Source organism: Pteropus medius, unplaced genomic scaffold (assembly GCF_902729225.1).
Source record: "Pteropus medius unplaced genomic scaffold, Ma_sr-lr_union100, whole genome shotgun sequence".
In the NCBI taxonomy this organism is placed as follows: domain Eukaryota; kingdom Metazoa; phylum Chordata; class Mammalia; order Chiroptera; family Pteropodidae; genus Pteropus; species Pteropus medius.
Window position 1 is genome coordinate 24,198,406 of NW_024340696.1, and position 17,565 is coordinate 24,215,970.

Genomic DNA, 17,565 nt, shown 5'->3' on the forward strand with positions numbered 1-17,565 from the left:
AGGGCACTTTACGATCTTACAAAATCTCAGAGTAATTATTAACATCAGTTACAATTCTATATGGACCTGCTTATAAGGAAAGGCTGAATAAGGTCTATAAGACAAAATATTGGCAAAAGAGTGAGTTGCTCTCTTCTCTGTGCTCCCACGATGCTCTGTTCTGCATGGAACTTGGAGATTTTGTGTTGTAGTACCCCAAATGCAGACTGCCTCCCAGATTCTAAAGTGTTCAGTGGCCAGATCTGTGTCCTGTTCATTTTTAAACCTCAATAGCTAAAATCAGATGAGGCATACAATGTACACTCAATAAATATGGAGCACTGGATGAATGGATAAATTGATAGATGGGTGGATATCTAAAGGCTTTCTTTCTAATGATTGCCCTATTAAATATTCAGTGGTAAATGTTAAAATTAAAGACATTCCAGTGGCACAATGAAGCTTAGCACAGCATTACACATAGTGATGCTACCATTTCAACAGCAGCATGTGTGAGTGTGATTAAAGGGTTAATATCAGTCCTAGCTGAGGAAGGTCTGCCTGAGAATGACCTCGGTCTCCCATTGCCCTGTTTCCTTGGAAACAGTAGAGTTAAGATAAATGGGGAACAGTTGTCTCTCCCTCTGTATTGTGTGAAACAAAAACCTGCTTTGGGGGATCTGTGAACTGGCATGCAGACTTCAGGCTTGATGAAAACCATACACGAGACTGGTGGGGGAAGGAGACTGTGGCCTCTCTGTGACAAGGTGACCCCACACACCTTGGCTCTCGCACCTTGGCCCTGTATGGGTGAGGGGGCAAAAAAAAAAAGCTGTACTAGGGTAGGGGTAGCTGCTGGGCCTCCTCATGAGTTGATGGTGCTGTATCTCCTTGCTATCTTCTGCCATGTTTCCTTACAAAAAGCTCAGTAAGAGTAGTATTAGATTAAAGCCTATCTGTCGGTGTCTCTTGAGTCTGATTTGCCAATTCAGACTCATAACAGCAGCTGAGCTGTCAAAGTCAGTAATTTTCATACTTGGCTTGCCTGCTCCCAGATGTCACTCTCAGCCCAAAGAAGAGGGAGTTTAAAAAGAAAAAACAAAAGAGAAGGGAAAAAAAACCCCAATACTTCGTCCCCAAAGATAGAAAATAAATTGACTGTAAATCTGGGGTTGCCATGAACCCCAGGCAAAACCCAAACTGGCTCCCAAGAGGTCAGCACCTTTAATAGTCAGCGTCCCAGCAAAATTAAAATGGAGGGGGTTAAAATTCATCCAAGCAGCAAGTCCAGAGTAGGCACTGCACAATTTAAACTGCAACACCAAAGAAAGGCCATTTGGGAAAGGAAGTGCAAAAGAGAAAAAGCAGGATGAGGGTAATTTGATGACTAGGAAAAGGTCAAGGGGCATATTCACTGAAGGCCCCACTGGATGGGTAAAACAAGAAAGAATAAAAGAATATGCATGTTCATTGAAATTAAAAACCCTTTTAGGTTGTCCTCTGCTAAATTCTTATGGCTTGAACATTATTTTAAATTCCTAAAGCAATTCTTTCCCAAGTGAATGTTTAGTCAATTTAGGATGCTTTACCTGAGAGTTTGGTATAAGCCCGCAGCCAGGAAAAGAGTTTTAACAGGGCCTAATATTCCTTGCAGACATATGTATATTTTTTCAAGCACCAAAAAAAAAGAGAGTCCACAAGCTAATGAAGCCTAAGGAGACCACAGAGGTGACAGACACCATGCAAAGCACCTGACTCATAGATCTTAGAACTCATATCTACGAGGCTGACCATCTTCACTATCATTCATTCACTATCATTCTTTTTTTAATGTATCGAGAGCCCACCATGAGCAAATCAAATTGGCCCTACATTTCTTTTACTTCTTTTATTCTAAATGTTTAGTTCCAAAAAGAAGTGCACTATAGGTCATTATCCTCCATATATTTAAAAACATTTAAACAAACTTCAGCAAATCAATCCAAGAAATATTGATAGTTTTAGTTACTTCAACATAAAAATAAGGTAGATGTGAAATGACACATCTTCCTCCAGTAAAATGTTAAATGTAATGTATTTAAAGTAGAATACACATGCTAATATTGTTTTAAATAAAGTTGCTTATACTCCTATAGTCCTTTATACACCCATTTTGCACAAATCTCATTTAATATTCTCAATAACTATGTGATGTAGTAAGACAGATATTATTATTACTATTCACCTCTCTTGGAAATAGAAAGTAGTTTTAAAACGTCCATAAGAACACAAAGTTCTTAAATGATCTTAAACTACAACCCAGATATTCTGACTTTTAGCAAAATATTCTATTACAGAACTTAATAAAATTAATGCAATTTTTTTCAGTTCGATTTTACAAAAATTCAACGTTAGTAATAAACAAAAATTGTTAAACATCTCCCTCAGTCATAAAGTAAGTATGCAATTCATCTGTAAGCTCTTAATTTAAAAATTCAAGCTTTTGAAAAACATGTAGCCATTTTGAGATGCTAGTGGGTGAGGAACTTATCTATTTATTTTTTTATTCCCCAGGAAGGATTTATTAGACAAATACCAAGTTTAAAAATTCATATAGCTCAAGCACCAGTTCAAAAATCTAATTCTAGCAATATGAATACTTTAATTTCCTGAGAATAAAATTTCTTAAAAAATCAAAATTGGGACCCATTTCCTCATTCTAAACAGTTCACCAAGCTCCATATTTTGTTTCAGAATGGATTTGGTGGGCATTTCAACCCACTGAGGTAATCTTCAGATTTGCTTTAAATTCTTCTGGAAGATTCATACTGTTTTTTAGTTGGGAAAGGAAATTAATAACTTCTGTAAAGGATAGAAAGAAAGTATAACGAGATTTAGAGGCAGGAGCTTTGCAATTAAAAATACCATTTAAACATTCTACTTAAATCCAACCAAACTGGAGTGTCAGCACAATTCTATTCGTTAATTTTGACATGATTTACTGAGTGTAACCCCCTTAAGTCAGAAGCTGACCTCAACAGCATTCAAGCTTCCTGTGGGATCAAAAGGAATAATAAGAAACATGTTACTACTGTAAAATAAGCAAGTCTGGTGTTGTATGCGGGTTTGTTCCTGGGTTGTCAAGTAGACAAGCATGCAGCAAATACTCAGCAATAACAAAGTAAATGTCCAGAGACCTTTTTCCAACCAACAAGCCGACAACTCAGCAACTTCAAACAGATTTTTTTTTCTTTCTGAGCCAATTCACTTGCAGTGTAGGCTGATAAAGCAGTATTAATCTCCTGCTTTAAATCAAGTTTCTGTCACTGGGCTCCATTAATCTCCCCCCTGTTATCAAGTGTCTCCATGGCAGGAAATTATATTTCTAAATTGAATTTTGTTCTGTTTCGATGTAGTAAGAAATATTTTCCAGACTACTAATAGGATGCATAAAGATTGTGACTCTGACAATACTGTTAGATAAATAAAAGCTATAAATTAAAACCACCTTCATTCTCTAGCCACCATAATAGCAAAATAGAAAGCATTGATTACCTGAAAAGAGTAATCAAATAAAAGATTTTAAATGAAAAGTAAGGTAGCAGATGGTTAACTTTTTAATTTACCTTTTATAGCAAGTGCCCTTAAAGGTAAAAAGAAAAAAAATCAATCCAATGAGTCTCTTAGTGCTAATAAAACACATATTGATTCTTAGTGCATATGCTTACTCTACAAGATGCCTGAACCTGGTCCACCACTGGTAATGGAAGCAGACACTGTTTACGAGCACTTCAGTGGACACGAATTTACAGTAAAGAAAAATCTTTGGGCTAGATTTATTATGAAGGAACAAAAACTTATAACTACAAACAACAAAGAGATTTCATTTTATGGGCAGAGATCCACTGACAGTAGGCCAGGACAATTCAGCCAAATGCAAGTTCAGTGACTGGAAGGAGCCTTCAAAATCAGTGTCCTTTTTTGTCAGTGCGCAATACAGTGATTTCAATGAAGTTTAGATTTTTTTCTGTTGATATACATTGCTTTGTACTGCCTTCTTTAATGCAGGTCTAAGTTCTCTGTCAGTAGCAATTTGGGGAAATTCTCTTCAACATGTTATTGAAAGCACAGTCCCAACGTAGTCCATTTCGAACTTCCCATGTTTAAAGAAACATTGCATGAAAGAAGCTTTGCATTGTATATCAATGTAAGGAGCTTGTAGAACACGTAATGAATGCTACTGTACCAAGATGCTTGAAGAATAAGTAGGATTTGACAAATGTACAAAAGAATGTCTGGAAAGTTTTCCAGACGGCAGAGGGCTGAATGGATACCAGCATCTCTTTCTGAATCTAACCTACAGATCTTGGCCTGAATAGATAGGTGGATCAAATCACTATACCCTCTTTAACTTCACATTCAGAACATTTAAAACAGAATGATCTTGGTAGACTTACACCACTGTTACAGATATTATCTTCATCAATTTAAATATTTGGAAGCTCCAATCGATTGAACAAATAAAAGATATTTATAATTTAAATTTAAGAATAATAATAACTTAAAGTTGCAGACCTTACCTAAAGTTAACAAAATTAAAACTAAGAATATGATAATAATGAAGAATACCTTCAAAATAATAAATATTAGTCAAAACTGGGAGGCAAGCTGAAATGGAATGAATTACTTTCAGAATAGGAAGAAATACAACGTGTCCTTTTTTTATAAATAAAAGCAAGTGGTAAAAGGGTAGTCAGCATTCAAAAAATATACAACCTCCTCCTTTACCCTTTGAGCAGATCTTACCTATGTGTGAAAAAAAATTGCAGCATCCCAAAGTAGAGGTAGGTCATAAGTCACATTCCTTAAGAGCAACCAACGGGGAATGGTACATTTGGAAAATTATAAAGCTTATTTTTTATTATTATTTAACATAATTTTGACAGGAGAGAGGACAATAATAGGCTCCTGGGAGAAATGGCAGCAAAAGAGAACAACAGTCATTATTTCCCTATATGCTACAATTTGACAATGTACATAAACAACAACACCGTATGTCTAGCCTCTGGACTCACTTTTTATCACAAAGGCCAGCCATCTTATCAAGTATGATGTATATTCTAAGCATTTAAACCATGTTCCACTTAATGACAAAAGGTTTGGTGGGATTCCACATGGAATTAATTTCTGATCCTGAAAGCCAGTTTAGGACAGTCTCAATTTTAAGCTAAGCCCATCTGCCAAAATGTTGCTTCACACATGAAATGTACCTGCTAGTGGCTAATTTTCAGAAGCATCTCATTGTCACCTATTGGTATATAAAATGTATATACTTCAATTGTTCTTCATTAAGGGGGAAAAAATTAAGTTGGAGTACAAAACAGAAGTCACAAAAAAGAGTGTAAAAGCCCTTCCATCTTTCAGTAGAGAGAGTTCTCCAGCATCAGGCATTCTTCTGGGCTAAAAGTTTGAGACTTTCATTTTTACCATTAAGTGGCCCCATTTTAAAAGGATTGCCTTACCTGGCAAAACATATTTAGACAATCCAGTTGTGTTGGTGCAAAGACTTCTAATTCTAAATGTTTATAGGTAGAAAAGAGAAGTGTTAGGAGCCTACTTCACTTTGCCTTTTCCTGAGAGCTGAAAAAAAATCAATCGACCACCCACCAGAACATCAGGATGTGGCCAGAGGCTTTGTTCTTCCACCGTGAGACAAAGTTTCCTCAGGAAGGAAATATTAAGTAAGAAAGGGATCAGGAAACTAAGGACTATGGCAGTTATCGGGAGAGGGCTCAAAATACTTCAGATAGCAAAATGTTCAACCAAGCTCTTTTTTGAATGGAGAAATCAAACACCTAAATCAGCCAAGGAGGAAAAGATCACAAGAAATATTCTACCTCTATCTCCCTCCCCCCAAAATAGCACCCATTCTCAAATTTTAAAATACCTTTAGTCACTTCCAAGTATGGCTTTAAATATATTGAGAGCTTTGCTTTGAGTAATGGTGCTGTATTCTCCATGGGCAAGTTTCCCAGGTCATTCTCCTTGAATGTCAGATGGCCCAGGATGCTTCTTTATGAGAGCTTCACTTCCAAAAGATAGCATTCCTTAAAACTTGAGCTGAATAGCAGAATAGATGCTTGATTTTAAAGCATTTCATCAAGTTCTAACTGAGTAGAAGGGACAATTCCCAGAGCTAACATAAAGTGTATTTGAAGATCCAACTTTATAAATGACTAGTTAATCAAGTGTGAAAGCTTAAGGAGGGAAGAAAGTTCACTGACATGACTTCGTAATACCCATCTGGTTCCAAATAGCCGATATTTATATTGAAAGGCTGAAGCTAATAATTTTTTCTTGTCCGTGTCAGTCTTAAGATCTAGTAAGACTTACAATCTCCTAGAATTCCTTTCACTAAACCCTTCAACAACTATCACCAAACCACAGCACAGTGAGGATAAAGCAGGACACGAATAAACTAAAAGAGCAGGGCCCTTGACCTTAAAAGAGTTTTAAGAGTTTTGAATTCATTGCTGCCATTTAAAATTTTGGAGATTACCCATAAATATCCAGATATCGAGATTTTTTGTTTAAATTGGAAGATCCAGCATCTCTGGGCCCTCATTCCAGTCTGGCAATAATTGATTGGCACCGAGTGGCTGATGCTTAATCCCTGGGCCAGATAACCACCAAAATCCTTCCACAAACAAAATTCTGAGTTCAAATATGACTGTAGTAAGTTTGTTGTTAAACTTTTCATTCAAACAGCATTAACAAAATAGAATTCATAAGTGTGAAGCTCAGAACACTTCTCTGAAGTTAAAGTGAATTTCAGAATTACAATTCTTTAAGACGATGGGGCGGTTCCTCTCCTACAGAGCAGAATTACCATGGCAACAACACATCATCAGTAGGGTAAAACTAACCTGTCTCACCACAACAGGTCTAATCCCAATTCCCGCTCCCTATTAGTGCGTGAACTAGCCAATGCTTGGTGAATTCCGCTTCACGATGATGGTAAGAACCAACACGGAAGGATCAAAGAGCAACTTCACTATGAATGTTTGGCCGTCATGGGCCAGTTATCCCTGTGGTACCTTTTCTGACACCTCTTGCTTAAAACCAAAAAAGGTCAGAAGGATCCAAGGCCACACTTTCACTGTTTGTATTCATACTGAAGATCAAGATCAAGCGAGCCTTTCTGCTTCCTAGGAGGTTTCTGCCCACCCTGAGCTTGCTTTGGGACACCTCCATTACCATTAAACAGGTGCACCTCCCAGTCTTAGACAGTGGCCTGCTGGCCTGAAATGCCAATATTATTGTTGAAGGAGACGTTGGGGTAAGGGGCGACTCTCAGTACCCCATCCTGTCAAAGAGGGCTGAGGCACCATCTTCCTCCAGGTTCGTCTGCTCCAGATCCATGACCTTGAACTGTAGCCTCTCGAAGACCTCTTCCAGGATCTCAGAGGTCTTACAGTTAAGCTTCTGAACTTCACTCCTAAAGCTCCACACACATCACACCTTGGAACAGAGGAAAGATGCAGCCAAGAGCGAGGAGGAGTAGAAAGTAGTGCTGACCAAGGTGGACCAGTGGCTCCGGAAATAGCCAGGTCTGCCACTACAAGGAGGAAGGGGCTGTCCAGGCAATGATGCCTACACCCACAGTGCTTGACACAGGGGCTGACAAGTGAACGACCTGACTGGCCACAGTCCTGCCCAGCAGCAATCCCTGTACCCCAGGCTGGCTAAGCCTAGAGAGGCAGCTCCACTGCTCGGCCTGGGCCACCTCATCATGTACTGGAGCTATGTGTGTGCCCTCATCGCCATGACGGTGTGGAGCATCACCTACCATAGCTGGCTGACTTTCGCGCTGCTGTTCTGGACCTCCCTCTGTGCAGCCACCCCAGTTAGCCATGCTCCGCTGGCCCTTCAACCCTCCACAGCAATATGGACTAGTGCTGTGTGGCCTACACTACATAGACCTGGGTCCCCAGCTGCCCACCACCCTGGGCTCCTGTGCCAGTTGGGGTTGGAGCCAACCCACTTCCCATGCCTAGACCTCCGTGCCATGTTTCCGCACATTCTGATTTTCTGGCTCCTGCTACACCAACTTGTCAAGGAGAAGCTGCTGAAGAAGGCAAAGGCTGTCATTGCACTGATGGAGGGAGGTCACCGTGGCGGACAGCTGGTGGCCTTATATACCATCTAGGTGGCCCCGAAAGAGGCCACCTACTGGTCCTGCTGTGGGCCTTCCCACTGCCTCCCCATCATGGCCAGCCCTGTGGACCCACATCATCATCATGTGCAAGATGCTCTACTGGCTCAAGATAGTCAGCCCACATGAGTACTCCAGCAACTGCAATGAGTCCCTCTCTTGCAGAAGATGGAGATCGACTAGTCCTTGCTGTACCTTATCAACTGGTCTGGGGTGCAGAAGGGCTTCCCAAACCTACACCCAGAACCGCCTACATATCCTCTTGCTGCTGGTGTTTGATCCCATGGTGTACCAGTGCCAGGGACACCATTGCCCACAGTACCTGCTGGCCCCACTGCCAGCAAAGGCTGTCTGTGCTGACGATACTGCCATTAGCTAGACTAGAACCTGCTCGGGTGGCTTAAGCACTTCATTAAGTTCTTCCACAGTCTTGGGCTGGAGATCTGCCATAAATATGATTGGGCAGCACATGAACTTAACAGTCATCCTGCACAGATGCTGGCTGGTGGCCAACCTCATGCACTGGCACTGCAGGCCATCCCCTCTGCCTCTGGCCCAACTACCATCTATTCCTAGCACTCTTCCTGCTGCACCAATACCTGGAGTGCCTGGGCATCCCCCTGCCTGGACTACCCTTAGCACTGGAGCCAGATCATCCCCATAAACTCCACGCTCATCAAGTAGTTGTATCTGCCTGACTTCTTCAGGGCCCCAAACTCCACCAACCTCATCAGTGACTTCCTCCTGCTGTTCTGACCTTCTCAGAAGTAGCAGATGTTCTCTGCCAAGCACACTGAGGAGCAGCAGTGTGTGGAGCCTGAGGATAAGCAGGGGGAGCCCAACCAACCCTGTGCCCAGCTTCATGCAGTGCAGGCCCTACCTTGATACTCTGAGGGCGGCCATCCTTCACCACCTCTTCCGAAATGTGCTGGTGGTGGTACATAGCAAGGGAGCCGTCCACATCAGCATCTTCAGGGTGGGCTACCTGCTGGCCTGCTTCTACCTGCTGCTCTTCAGCACAACCCTGCTACAGAAAGACACATGCACCTGCCTCCTGCTATGGGATGGCCTCCTTCTCTACAACATCACTATCTCCAAGAACATGCTCTTGTTCCTGTCTTACATTTTCATGAAGCAAATGCAGAGCAACTGCTGCTTTGTAGCCTTGTATGCACTGTCAAAGGCTACTATGATCCCAAGGAGATGTTGTGCAGGTACCAGGATGCCTGTAGAAGAGGCGGGCACTCTTCCAGACAGAGTCTGCTTCCCGTTCCTGCTGCTAGAGCATGCCTTCCTCAGCCACGACTCCCTGCACATCAGGGCAGAGCTCCAGGTCTCTGCCCTATAGGCCTCTAGGCACTTCTCCCTCTGTAACACTATCAACCACAAAAGCATCGACCTTCCCCACAAAAGTGGAGAAGTCCCTGGCCCAGCTAATAAGACAAATGGAGCACATCCCTGCAAGCAGAAGAAGCACAGGAAGGGCCAGGCAGGCCGTGGCCACCTCCGGAACCCCTTGGACCCCAGCCAGGAGCCAGAGCCTGGCAGTCCAGGGGCCTCCTCCCCACCACAGGCCATGGTGGTGGCCCTGGCTAGACCACGCCACAGTCATCCACTCCGGGAATACTTACTGTTTGAGTCCAACAGTGAGGAGGAGGCGGAGGTCCAGCCCAAGGACCCCAGGCTGTGGACACTGACAACCTCCTAATTGGTGTACCAGGAATGGGTGACCAAAGCCCAGATGCTGCTAAGGCGGGAGCAGTGGCGGGATCAGGCGCTGCAAGAGCGGTCAGAGCAGCTACCCACGGGAGACGGCCTGAGCCAAGAGGCAGACCAACAGAGGGTCTGCAGAACGAAGTGTCAGGCCACAGCCCCACGAGACAGTGAGTGCTGAGCACCGTGCATCCATAGCGCTAAGAGCGACGTGGGGGCGCAAAAGACACTACCTCCTCCCGCGAGAGTTACTCGGGGCTGGGAGGGGACTGGAGTTGAGCATGCTCCGTACGCCAGCACCCCCGGAAGCGAGGCCGCGCCGCCAGGCCGCGCTCCAGGGCCTGCTGAGGCCCGCAAAGCACCAAGCATCGCATCCAGCGGGTTGGGGCAGAGAAATCGCTGAGCGGAACGACCGAGGACACTAGCAGCACGTGAGCACCGGCTATAACACCTGCAGCAGCAGCAGAAGCAGCGAGAAATGGTCACCAATCCCAGATCTTCCCTCTCTGGTTTTCAGGAGCTACTAGCCAATGCTTGCACTGGATGCACACGGCCAGACATTTGCTTCTTGCCCGGCGGCTGTGCAGCCTGGAGCTGGAGGAGGCCGGGTGGTTCCTGGCTGGCAGGCTCGGTCGACCAGTGTGTGATCAACCCCTCGAAACTTCTGCTTCATCGTCCTCAACCACATGGTCACCACCTCGGATGCCTCCCTGGTGCTGCCCGTGCTCGTCTTCCTGCGGGCCATTCGGGCCATTCTGTCCATCTCGTCCATCCCGTCCATCCCTCAACCCAGCAAACGTTGGGTGACCGCCATCGCCTTCACTAAGGTCACAGCAGTCACCAAGAACCTGCTCTAGTTTGGCTTCTTCCCCTGGGACAGACACATTATGCGGCCGCATTATGAGAAAAGCCCTACTTCCCTGGACGCATCCTGGGCCTGAAGAAGACTGACATCACCTACGACCTGGTGCAGCTCATGGCCCCCTTCTTCCACCTTTCTCAGCTGCTGTGCTATGGACTCGGCCCAGGAGGAGGACTCGCTCTCCAAGGAGCACCACACGGACAGTGGGAAGGAAAAGGTGGTTACAGAGGCCAGTAGCCCAGGGCCCCCACCAAGAATGATATCCAGGCAGAAGCAAGGGACTGGACTTCTCTTCCTGACAGCTGGCATTGTAATGATCTTTGCTCTCCTCCATGTATTTTAGTAGGAGAAGGGAGAGCCCCAAACCCAGAGAACGGAAAGGAGGTGGGGGAGGGGGCTGGGAAGAGAGAAGACAGAGTCACTCTGAGGAAAGAGTGAGGATGCCAGGTCTCCAGCTGCAGAGCTACTGTCTGCCTCTGGCCCAGAGCATGTATGGGCTCCTGTGCCGTTTCTTCCATGACATTCTGCACCCAAGTATGGTGCAGGCACTGACCTCTACGTTCTCATTATCTGGCCAACATCGTTGACTTCAGCAGCAGCAGCTTCTGGGCCTTTGGGAAGCACTCGGCAGCCACGGCCATCCTATCCTCCCTGACACAGATGCCCAGGCCTTACTGGTCATGCTGCTGATCCAGTTCAGCACCACAGTTATAGACCCAGCCCTCCACCTGCACAAGACAGTGTTGGGCATACTGGCCTTCCAGGTCATCCTGGTGCTGGCCATCCACCTCTGGATGTTCAGCCTTCACTAAAAGGATGTTCAAGCCAGAACGTGGAGCCCAGCTGTGGTGCTTGGCCAAAGGCACCTACTCCACCCTACCAGACCCACTGCAACTACCCCATCAGCGTCCTCAGCCACTTCCTCATCAGGAAGGGAAGCATGGCCCTCCCATGCACTTCCCATGCATGCTGAGAGTTCTCTGATTAAAAACGTTTTTATTTTTACAAACGGACAAAGTTTGGGAAAGGCAGTCTCATGTGCATAGTCTTTCGTCTTGGAACACTTCCTTGACAAGAAATAAAGAGCCTGTGGCCGAGTTTATCAGCTTGTATGGTATTATCTTTTCCTGTTTCATACTTAATGAGTGCCCCTTTGTCCTGCTTACGTACATGTCAGTGGCTCTCAGGTACATCCCAGCCTTCAGTATTTCAGAATCCACAGGGGAAGGGTCAAGGTCCTTCTGCTGTGGTGCCATAGTAGTGTGTATAGGCCAATTGCCCCATGTCAGCTGCCAGGAGCACCTGCCAGCCATGAGTGACTGACTATACTATGAGAGCTAACCTTGCTCTGTCTCTTCTCCATATAAGAGCATTTCTGCATCCAGTGCTTGATCATGTTTTCCTTGGTTACTCCGATACCAAGACGCAGTAGGCAGAAGTGTTTGGACTTTTCCTTATGGCTGGTATTGTGATGATCTTTGCTCTCCTTCTTGTATTTGGAGTTCTCTCCTGGCATTGATTACTGATACACAATGTTCTGCTTGACAGATCGCTAATGGATACCTGGGTTTCTTTTCAGTGATGAAAATGGTCTTAAGTTAAATCATCACGATGGTCGCACAACTCAACAAACATGCTAATAGATGGACATAATGCTTTTTTGAAAAAAATTCACTAAAATTAAAACTGTATAACCAATGCTTTCTGTAGCAAATGTCTACGTAAAGATTATACTCTCAGAGGGCTTCGACTTCTAAGAAAGATAAGAGAAGCCCATTAGCCAGTCTTCTCTTCTCCTCCACTTTAAACATCGCAGTCAGCCTCCATATTCAAAGAGATCAAGGAGCCTATGTATAAAAGGAAACTGTGATGAAAAGGAAGGTACGTATGGGACTTTCCTCTTACTCATAGTAATTTCAATCCTCTATTTGCTGATCCACCAGAGATAAGCTGTGTATCAGCTTAATATCACCTCAGCCTCCATTTTATCTACAACTCATGCAGGCTGGGAATGTAACTGTTGGCAGTAGTCTTAAATTTCACTTAAATCGGATGTTCCATTCATTTTTTTTTTAAGATGACTTAAATGTTAGTATACTTCTATTTCCTCTTGATGGCTATTGTTTCTTCTATTAAATTCCTGGACTCATTCAGGAAGGGGCAAGAGGGAGATACCTGTATCTCAAAACACTTTCCATTGTTCAGCCCAGAAGACTTTCAACATCAGTTCTAATGGTGGTCAATGTTGTATGAAAGTGGAGCAGAGTGGCACCTCAAACGCTGTTACTGACTTAGCAGTACACTGGGCACAGATAAAGTTGCCATTAAAAGCAATGTACTCTTCCCTCCTTCACATATGCCTGGGGTCACTTGTGTTTGGCATTTACGCTCCTTCGTGTTATTGCAAAACCATACCCTGGAGTATTGCTAACTCAGTTTTCTCTTCACTACATTCGATGTAATTTTCACATCGAGGTGTTTCTATAGACTGGGCAGAGTTAGAGTTCAGCTCCCTCTAGCCACAGTGTTCAAATTTGACTAGACAGCAGCAATTGCTTTTTAATCTAAGCAAACTGATCTGTCAAAGGCAATCAATTCAGGGAAGTTATTCCAGGAGGATCCTAATAATCCCGATGAATCACACTGCCCTATATGAAACTCAGCCGCTGAACTCTTGACATAGTATGTCACAAGTACTTAGAGGAATAAGTACATAGAGCTGAACTCCGTGTTGACACACAAAACGCTAGCCTCTTGTGCATAAGTTAACGATCATTGCATTTGGTCTGGTGTAGGAGCACACTGTTGTGTGTGGTGATGTCAATTCATGTTTAATGATGTTACATCAACTAGGCTTCCTATCACACAACCACTGTCCTCACAAACACTTATCAACAGTGTGCCTGATTCCTCCAAATGAGAATAAAAGTTTGTCATTTTTAATCACCTCCTATCTTTTAAACGATGGTTCCCAACCTCTTAATAATGCCCATACCAACTTAGGGCTTTACAGTTACCAAGATCTTAATTATTGCAACAACACTGAGAGGTCAGTAGAGATGGAGCATCGCTTATGTCATTAGTAAGTCATAGATCTGAGACTCAAACTTTGATATGATGGTTTCAGGTTTTGAGGTCTTCTGATGCTGTAAAATCTTGTCATTGAAGCTTTTGTTCTAGCGTTAGGTTTGCTAGGGTAGGTGAGGTAGGGTTGGATAGCAGTGCTGAGAATCCTGTCCCTGAGTAGAGTAGCACTGTCAGAGAACCCCGCCCCCACACACAGAGAACCTTATCACACTTTAGATAAGGAAATAAAGAGCAGATGGGGATGCAGCAATCATGAGTGGGGTCTGGTGGAAGGTAGGGGTGAAAATTCTTCCAAAATGATAAAACAAGAGTTCTTTGAGAAAGACCTCCTCTTATTAACAGCTGGAGGAGAGCTTTAAGAGAGAAAATAGCACACACTCAACTTAATCAAACGGCAAGGAATAGATTGGCTAGAAGGTAAGCTTTAAAGAATTACAGCAGTAATAATAGCTCGTGCATATTGAGTACTTAATATTTTCCACCATTCTAAGAGCTTTTTGTGTATTAGTTTATTAAATTCTCATCATAACTCTATGAAACAGGTACTGTTGCTCTGATGAGAAAATTGAGGCAATGCGAAGTTGATAAACTTACCTGTGACCACACAGCTAGGAAATTTTAGAACCAAAATTCCAACCTAGGCAAACTGATTCTCTAACGTGCTCTGATTATTTTGTGCCAGTAATGATGAATTTGGAGACTTCCTGAATTATGAGAAATTTTATTAGTATTTCTGACTTATAAGCAATAATGAATATCTCCATTTCTGGCAGTATTGCAGCCTAGGCAGTCTGACTGAAACTCCCATGAATACACCCAAAATTCACACATAAAATTAAAAGAAAAAAAACTTTTTTTATAATGAGATCAATCTAGGCAGTTTCGGCTTCTCCACTGAACGCTCAGTAGCTCTCTTCCTCACAACGACATTGAGTTACTGCTACTGAAGAAAGTTCTCATAACAATGAAGACTCTCTGCACACTTGTTTGGAGATAAAGGAAGAAAGCATTTAAAGCCGGAGCTTCTACCTTGATTAAAACAAAATGGATTGGTGCTCTGCAAGGACTTGAAACTGGCAAACTCTCCAGAGTTATGGCAGGATGAAGGGGGAGAAAGGGCACAACATAATTAGAGATGACAAAACTCATTTAGTGAGAAGGCACCAGGATAATAAGGAAGTTCAAAGTTATGACTAAAGAGGAATTCTTGAAGGCTAGAGAGATGATGGCCTGGAAGGTACTATTTCTAGATCTGTATTTCAGTTCTATTCAATAAAGAATAAAATCCTAAAAAAAAAAAACAAAGACAAAAACAGAAAACTTTAAAAAAATGCTAATAAACTGGCAAGGAAGGAGGAAAACTGAGGTGCCTAAAATTACATGAAAATGTGAACCCAGAGAGGTGAGCTGAACCCTGAAGTCAGTTTTTACTCTGATGATATTCACTGATCTTCATTACCTTGATCTTTGATTTTCATAGGGTCTCGGGGCATGGAGTCACACGTCAAAGTCCAGGGCTTGACCAAGGTGGAAGTCTGATAGAAGACATCACCACACACAGATCCATTTTGCATATTAGATATAAGAAAAACTAATTTCTCAATCCCCAGTGCTAGTACAAAAGGAAAAAAAAATCTCTCCTAAGAACTCATAAGCACAAAACAGAGCTTCATTGGAACGCTTCTAGTCCAAAATCACACTACTAGAGTGGTACCAAAGAAACTTCAGGTTAAGAATATGGTAAATGTTTCTAGGTTGATAATATGCTTAGATGCCTGGCAGAATGGGAAGCAACCCCACTCTAAAGGTGTTAAAACCTTAAAGTCAATTCTCAAAGAGTTCCCACAGATAAACTACCAAAGAATAAAAGCTCAGAGCAAAATTTCACAAAAACACATAAAGCACCATTTGTGCTTAAGTGTAGAGCCAGTAGAAACTATACTCGTAAGAATCAGACTCCAAAAGACACGATAGTGCAATTACATAATTGAGAATGACATGTATAATCTGATAGTCTTGCTTCCACTGTACCACTTACTCCTCTCTGGCCCTGGGCTTCTCTGATGTCATCAGGATGTCTTCAGAAATCAACTAGGCATTCATGCATGCACATCTAGAAGTACAGGGAAGCTGGAATCCCTGGGGCAACCTTTGACTGACAGGGTATGAAAGCCAACGGATAAATGCTCTTGTCTTTACTCCTTTGGTGGACAATTCTGAGGTGCCATTTCTTCAGAAAGTCCTGCTGGAATTGAGTCTCAGCTGCCCACACTGGAAATCAGCCCACAGGGCACCCTCCTATTGGCTTTCTTCCTTCCTCGTTTCACTTTCTCCAATCTCCCATTCCTGTTTACTGGGTTCCCGTCTCACAAAAAACTACTTGCCTGAGGATTTAAAATATAAATAAATAACAAAATACTAACAATAAAAAGGAATATTTGGGGGAAAAAAAACCAAAACTTGTAAAAATGAAAAATAATTTTAATTTAAAATTCAAAGGATGATTACACAATAGACACAGAATAATAAACTGGAAGATAAATCAGAGTATTTTGCAGAATAGTGACACAGCATATGGAAAATATGAAAAAGATGGTAGAGCAGAAATAGTCAAATTGGAATTCCTAAAGGAGAGAATAGGGAAACTCTGGGGAGACAATATTCAAAGAAATAATGGCTAAATCTTCCAGATTGAATGATTTAAATCTTCAGATTCGAGAAGTTCTAAATTTCAAAAGAAAAAAAGAAAGAACAGCTGGACAAATAAAAAACATAAATTAATGTTTTAATAAATAATATATAGAAATATAAAATATGAATTATTATGTAAATTTAAATGGAAAAATAAACCTGTTTAAAAGTAAAATGATCGGATTGGATAAAAATAGATAAAATCTGTATATAAAGTGTTTTAGAAGCCTGTGACATAAAGGATAAAAAATAATTGAAATCAGGGTGAAAAAATATATATACAGTGCAAATAAACCAAAATAAAGCTGATGTTACTATAGTAATATCATAAAAAAAATAGACTTTAAGGCAAAAGGCACTGAGAAAAACTACATAATGAGAAACAGTTAATTCACCAGTCAAAAATAAAAATTCTAAACTAAATTCTAAAGAATATAGCTTGAAACTATATAAAGCAAAACTTGAAAGAATTACAAGAAATATATAAACTCACCAATAGAGCTTAAGATTTTAATGCACCTCAGTGGTTTATAGCTCACAAAACTAAGCGGAAAAAAAATATCAGTAAGGACATAGAAGATTTAAACAATACAGGTAATAAACTTTACCTAATGGATATACAGAGAACATTTTACCCAAGGAGCAGAGACGCACTTCAAGCAGAGACAGTAATTTATAAGAACTGAATACATTCTGGGCAATAAAACAAGATTCACCTAATTTTGAAAGACTGATATCATACAGATTATATTCTTTGCCACAATAGAATAATGAAGCACAAATGGCCAATAAATTATAAAAATCACACTTACATTTTTAGTAATAATGAAAATCAGAATCACACTGAGGTACCATTTCACAAGAACTATATTGGCAAGATTTGAAAAATCTGAAAATCTTACGTGTTGGCAAGAATCAAGAGTAACCACATCTCTCACAGACTGTGAGAGAAAATATTAATTGGTATCAACACTTTGGAGAACAATTAGGATCACCTAGTAAAGCTAAAGGTGTGCATTCTCCATGACCCAGCAATTCT

At 42.1% G+C, this 17,565-nt stretch overlaps 1 pseudogene; it reads left to right on the plus strand.

Moving 5' to 3' along the window:
- LOC120609346 (piezo-type mechanosensitive ion channel component 1-like) overlaps positions 1-11,560 on the plus strand; it is a 60,682-nt pseudogene extending 49,122 nt beyond the window's left edge.
- The last annotated feature ends 6,005 nt before the right edge of the window (positions 11,561-17,565 follow it).